Source organism: Tachyglossus aculeatus, chromosome X1, assembly GCF_015852505.1.
Source record: "Tachyglossus aculeatus isolate mTacAcu1 chromosome X1, mTacAcu1.pri, whole genome shotgun sequence".
In the NCBI taxonomy this organism is placed as follows: domain Eukaryota; kingdom Metazoa; phylum Chordata; class Mammalia; order Monotremata; family Tachyglossidae; genus Tachyglossus; species Tachyglossus aculeatus.
The window spans coordinates 128978706-128985700 of record NC_052101.1 but is presented as its reverse complement, the minus strand read 5'-3'; the positions used below and the strand labels follow the sequence as shown (position 1 = coordinate 128985700).

The 6995-nt window shown below is 50.2% G+C and overlaps 1 long non-coding RNA gene across 1 annotated transcript; it reads left to right on the top strand.

The window, feature by feature from the left end:
- Positions 1 to 5307: 5307 nt before the first annotated feature.
- Positions 5308 to 5833, top strand: LOC119919919. Its single transcript, XR_005447745.1, has 2 exons — positions 5308 to 5500; positions 5623 to 5833. It is a non-coding gene; the product is annotated as an uncharacterized LOC119919919 (long non-coding RNA).
- The last annotated feature ends 1162 nt before the right edge of the window (positions 5834 to 6995 follow it).

The following is a 6995-nucleotide window of genomic DNA, read 5'->3' as shown; positions in this document are numbered from 1 at the left end:
TGTACCGAGAGTTGGTATTCTAGTGAGGGTGAATTTGATTATAACCGTGTCATTATAAATTGAGCTCTAATGTCACTGTTCATTAGGAACAAAGGGAAACGTGGCATTACAGCCGGAACTTAAGTTTTCCATTAAATCTATAACATTAAGTGGCACCTATGACACTGAAATTGCTATATAACTCCCAAGGAGGTATACTGTATTTTCCTAGGGAAGCATTCCTTGAAAGTATATATTTCTGATGAGTGCTGACCAATTACCAGAAAGTCACTCGGTATTACCAAGTGCCAAATTAAAAGTGATTGTTTTAGTCATAGTTATCATAAAAAATGAACAATGTCAGTCAGTCATATTTATTGAGCACTTACTGTGTGCAGAGCACTGTGCTAAGTGTCACAAGCCCCAGCCCCTGCTGTATGGGTTCTAAACCAGCCCCTCCACCCAAGCTGGGAAAATTCACTATCCTAACTGGCCTCCATGGTCGAGGGTCTCCTAACTGGTCCAGGACGTCTGAGGAGGATGTTAATCAAGTGTAATGACCAGGAATTTCCTAGATTGCAGGCTCCGTGACAAGTTCAAAGTGAAAACAAACCACCACTGTACAAAGTGCCAATCTTTATTCAGCTCTTAATCTAATTAAAAGGGTAAGTACACATACACCCACACACGCACACACATGCATATAGCAGAATCTAATTAAAGGGATAAGCAGACACGCACCCATACACACACACATCCACACATATAACTACCAGTCCGATTGTTCACCCCAATTTCATGCAGATGGTCTCACATCAGAGGAGTTTGAGGAGTCGGGCTGGCTCATGGCAGCCGCACTGGTTCATGATGGGTGCGAGCAGCAGCGTGGACTCCCAGTGCGAGTCTTACCTGGTTAGGGGTGACGGTGTCATAGTCCAATTCTTAGCTCATGGCTATCTCCAGGTTTCAGTTGTTCGGCCACAGGTCTTAGGTGGTACTGCCCCCAGGGATGTGGTTCTTCCACCTGTTATCCTCAATAGCTAGGGCTTGATAGTCCTTCTGTATTGGCTGCCTCAGGCATTGCGGTGGTTCCAGATTTGCTACTGCGGGCACTGTGGCATTTGATTGTTGCTCCAAGCCGGCTAGTGGGCAAAGCAGGGCAGGAAGGCTATCTCTTCCTCCACGCCCACCCCACAGACTGGTTTTGAGCTTATCTGGTGTGCACATTCCTTCTGTCCTGTAGCAAAACAGCGTATGTGCATGAGTGACCTTGACACACATTAGAGACAGATTTAGCATTCGGTGATGTTCAGGGCATTTGCCTAATTCCTCCTCGAATTCCTTCTTCGATGTCATTGTTTACGGGATCAAAAAACGGTCACTTGTAAAATGGCTTCTTGGCCAACAAAATGGCTTCCCGTGGGCTCACTACACTAAGCACTTGGGAGAGTACAATACAAAAATAAACAGATACATTCCCTGCCCATAACAAGCTTATAGTCTAGCCAGAACAGTCCTGTATTATAATAATAAGGATGGTATTTGTTAAGCACTTACTATGTGCGAAGCAATCAATCAATCAATCATATTTATTGAGCGCTTACTGTGTGCAGAGCACTGTACTAAGCGCTTGGGAAGTACAAGTTGGCAACATATAGAGACAGTCCCTACCCAACAGAGGGCTCACAGTCTAGAAGGGGGAGACAGAGAACAAAACCAAAGATACTAACAAAATAAAATAAATAGAATAGATATGTACAAGTAAGATAAATAAATAAATAAATAGAGTAATAAATATGTACAAACATATATACATATATACAGGTGCTGTGGGGAAGGGAAGGAGGTAACATGATCTAGTCTCCAGCAATGGACAACAGCTAATGTTTTTCTTAAAAAAAAAAAAACCCAAAACATTCAACCGTCAACTCCCCACTCCTTAAAAACTGCAATCCACCCATCCATCCATGTCTGCATCAAAGTCCTCACCAGCGACGTTAAGGCATCCGATCGGCTCTCCCCTTCCAACCGGACCTCTTTCATCTCCCGCTGTAACTCAACCTGCACAGTTGCCTCCTCCAACACCAACCTGCTCACCGGATATCGATCTGGCCTGTTTTGCTGTTGAGCCCACGCCCACATCCTTGCAAGAATCCACAGGCCTTTAACATTTTTCAGGGCCCATGATTGTACTGCTTTGCGTGGAATTAAAGTGACTGAAGCAGATTTTCCTTGGTTGTGAGAGTTTCCCCCTGCCCAGATCTGGGGATAAGGGAGATGTGGGTGGGGGTAGAGTGGGCAGGACGTGGGGAGGGGCAGGTGCAAAGGCCCGGGTCAGGTGAAAAGGCCCGGGTGGAGGAGGGGAGGAGGTGGGATAGAAGAGAACAGGGAAATGTGGGGAATTTCTAAGAGTCTTCCTTTCTTTCCTGCTCCTCTTGACAGGGTGGTACACTTCAAAACATAAAATACTGAGCAGAAGTGACACAGTGTGATGACTGTACTGGGTTTTGCTGGTATCTGGCCTCCAGTAGTGGCCAACGGGCAAGATTTCTCTCAAAAGTTCAGTCCAGCCTCCCCACTTCTCAAAAACCTCCAGTAGTTACCCATTCATCTCTACATCAAGCAAATATTCCAAAGCAGCAGCATCGTTCATCTCCCGCAGTAGCCCTAGACTTCTAGACTGAGAAGCAGCATGGCATCGTGAGAAGCGGCACGGCTTAAGGATAGAGCACAGACCTGGGGGTGGGAAGGTCCTGAGTTCTAATTCTGACCCCACCACTTCTCTGCTGGGTGACTAAGCAGAGACCCCTGGGCTATCTAAGAAGCCAACCTGAGATGGATGAGAGAAAGTTAGCCAAGAGAACCGTCCTGTCCAGACGGCACAGAGCTAGGCAGCAGACGAGAACTGAGAGAGGTAAGCTTGGGTTCCAGACGCGGGTCCGGATCCCCTGGGGAGAGGGAGGCAGAGATACCCGGAGGGGCCTGAGAAAGAAGCCTTTCTAACCTCACCCCAAAAACTGCTTATTGGTCCCACAGGCAGCAGGAGACAACGTCCCCGCTCGAAGTGACCCTGAGCCCCCAGCTAGGAGCCACGAGCTCCTGAGAGGCAGCCAAATAGGATGTGAAGACCGAAAACAAGAGTCTCTTGGGACCCGTGATTGTACTGATTTAGGTGGAATTAAAGTGTCAAAACTAACTTCTCCTTGGTTGTGAGAGTCCTTTCTCCTGCCCAGATCTGGGGATGAGAGGAGGTGGGGCTGGGAAGGGGATGGAGAAAAGGCCGGATTCGGGAGGGAAGAAGTGGGGGGAGGTGCAAGTGGGATTGGGGAGAAGGGGAAAAAATGGGGCTGCGTGACCACGGGCAGGTAACTCAACTTCTTCGGCTTCCTCATCTGTAAAAGGGGGATGACATACATCTCTGCCCACCTCTTAAACTGTGAGCTGCAAGAGGATCGAGGGGACTTCTTGATCCCGGGAAGGGAGGGGCGGGAAGGTAGAGCAAAGGGGGCAAGTTGGGGCAATGGGGAGGGGAGGAGGAGCTGAGGCAAAGGGGGGCTTAGTCTGGGAAGGCCTCCTGGAGGAGATGAGCCTTCACTAGGGCTTTGAAGGGGGGAAGTGTGATTGGTGGATTTGAGGAGGGAGGGCATTTCAGGCCAGGGGTAGGATGAGGGCCAGGGGCCAATGCTGGGACAGGTGCGATGGAGGCACAGTGAGAAGGTTAGCATCAGAGGAGCAGAGTGTGCGGCCTGGGAGTCAGAAGGTCATAGGTTCTAATCCCGGCTCTGACACTTGTCTGCTGTGTGACCTCCAGTGGCTACCAATCAATCTGCACATCAGGCAGAAACTCCTCACCCTGGGCTTCAAGGCTCTCCATCACCTCACCCCCTCCTACCTCACCTCCCTTATCTCCTTCTACAGCCCACCTCACACCCTCCGCTCCTCTGCTGCTAATCTCCTCACCGTACCTCGTTCTCGCCTGTCCCGCCGTCGACCCCCGGCCCACGTCGTCCCCCGGGCCTGGAATGCCCTCCCTCTGCCCATCCGCCAAGCTAGCTCTCTTCCTCCCTTCAAGGCCCTGCTGAGAGCTCACCTCCTCCAGGAGGCCTTCCCAGACTGAGCCCCTTCCTTCCTCTCCCGCTCGTCCCCCTCTCCATCCCCCCCATCTTACCTCCTTCCCTTCCCCACAGCGCCTGTTTATATGTATATATGTTTGTACATATTTATTACTCTATTAATTAATTAATTTATTTATTTTACTTGTACATATCTATTCTATTTATTTTATTTTGTTAGTATGTTTGGTTTTGTTCTCTGTCTCCCCCTTTTAGACTGTGAGCCCAATGTTGGGTAGGGACTGTCTCTATATGTTGCCAATTTGTACTTCCCAAGCGCTTAGTACAGTGCTCTGCACATAGTAAGCGCTCAATAAATATGATTGATGATGATGATGATGATGATGATGATGATGATGATGAGAGGCCCCAGTGAGTGGCTAGTGTGATTTCATAGTGGCTCTTCGCTCTGCTGCCCTTGGGCAACCTGACTGCTCCTGCAACTCAAAGTGCCTGAAACTGGATGTCCAAAATCTACCTGACTGCCAGCTGACCGTCCCATCTTCATCATCATCATCATCAATCGTATTTATTGAGCGCTTACTATGTGCAGAGCACTGTACTAAATGCTTGGGAAGTACAAATTGGCAACATATAGAGACAGTCCCTACCCAACAGTGGGCTCACAGTCTAAAGTCCCGCAAGGCTCAATCTCTTGTCCTGTCACTCCTCTCAGGGGCTCCCTGGCTCCAGCCTTGTAATAACCACTACCATAATTCCTATCATCAAGGGCCTAGTGTGGCCCAGCCCTGTGTTCAACGCCAGGGACTACTCAAGGGAATCAGATCGGACACGATCCCTGAGCCACGTGGGGCTCACAGGATGGGATGTCTTCCTGGAGCGTCCCCTGGGATGTCTCTCCACTCCTCAGACCCCTCTGGTGGACACCCAACCCACTTCAGCCAGCAGAACCTCCCACCCGTTACGCATCACAGCCCTCTGCCAACATTTTCCAACTGACACGTCGGCTCCCTTCACCCACTAACTCCCAGCATGCACTCTACTCTCTGCCCACTTTGACCTTGAAACAGCGCACCCTCCCCCAGGCCCTGCATCCCCTACCAAAGTCCTCTGGCCCATCTCTTACGCAACAATAGGGGTTGGGTCAATGGGGCTGCATGGTTCCGGATTCAAGCCCAACAAAGCGAGGACCCAGAAGGGAGTGAGAGAGACGTCACAGTGGCCTCAGGGTCTGAGGGCTATAAATACGGGCCCGGAGGACGGGCCGAGAATCATTCGCCAACTATTTTCTGAGACGATCTGACCTGATCGTGCCACCATGGCGAGGACCAGAAGAGTCAGGCGTCGCAATCTAAGAGGCCGGAATGGGATGGCGGAGAGAAGAATAGGTGCGAGAAGCAGCCGGCCCAGGCGGCGCAGGGCTAGGCGGAGGAGGAGACCCGTGAGAGGTGAGCTTGGGTTCCAGATACGGGTCCGGATCCCCTGGGGAGAGGGAGGCAGAGATGCCCGGAGGGGCCTGAGAGAGAAGCCTCTCTAACCACCCCTCAAAACTCGCTTATCGTTCCCACAGGCGGCAGGAGGCAACGTCCTCGTCCGAGACGGTACTGAGCCCCCAGCTCCAGGCCAGGACCCTCCAGAAACCACCGGGACCCCCTGGCCTGTGAGAACCGGCCAGAGAAGACCAAGGCCAGATGATCCATCACAAGAATCCACCGGCCTCTAACATCTTGCAGGGCCCACGATTGTACTGCTTTAGGTGGAAATAAAGTGACTGAAGCAGATTTTCCGTGGTTGTGAGAATTTCTCCCTGGCCAGATCTGGGGATTGGCGAGACGCGGGTGAGGCCGGGGGAGGGGAGGAGGGAAGGAGGGGGAGGTGAAAAGGCAGGTGGGGGAGGGGAGAAGGTGAGGCAGGGGAAGTGAAAAGAGGTGGGTGGGGAAGGGGAGAAGGAAGTGGGAGGGGGGAGAAGGGGAAAAAGTGGGGAATGAGGAAGAGTCTTCCTTTCTCTCCTGCTTCTCCTCTACCTCCTGCTGTACTGCCCCCGCACCCACCCTGCACACACAACACTGCTGATTGAACAGAGCTAGGTGGTACACTTTAAAATGTAAAATACTGAGCAGATGTGACACAGAATTACAACTATACTGTTTTTTTCCTGGTATCTATCAATCAATCAATCAATCAATCGTATTTATTGAGCACTTAATGTGTGCAGACCACTGTACTATGCGCTTGGGAAGTACAAGTTGGCAACATATAGAGACAGTCCCTACCCAACAGCGGGCTCACAGTCTAGAAGGGGGAGACAGAGAACAAAACCAAAGATACTAACAAAATAAAATAAATAGAATAGATATGTACAAGTAAGATAAATAAATAAATAAATAGAGTAATAAATATGTACAAACATATATACATATATACAGGTGCTGTGGGGAAGGGAAGGAGGTAACATGATCTAGTCTCCAGCAATGGACAACAGCTAATGTTTTTCTTAAAAAAAAAAAAAACCCAAAACATTCAACCGTCAACTCCCCACTCCTTAAAAACTGCAATCCACCCATCCATCCATGTCTGCATCAAAGTCCTCACCAGCGACGTTAAGGCATCCGATCGGCTCTCCCCTTCCAACCGGACCTCTTTCATCTCCCGCTGTAACTCAACCTGCACAGTTGCCTCCTCCAACACCAACCTGCTCACCGGATATCGATCTGGCCTGTTTTGCTGTTGAGCCCACGCCCACATCCTTGCAAGAATCCACAGGCCTTTAACATTTTTCAGGGCCCATGATTGTACTGCTTTGTGTGGAATTAAAGTGACTGAAGCAGATTTTCCTTGGTTGTGAGAGTTTCCCCCTGCCCAGATCTGGGGATAAGGGAGATGTGGGTGGGGGCAGAGTGGGCAGGACGTGGGGAGGGGCAGGTGAAAAGGCCCGGGTCAGGT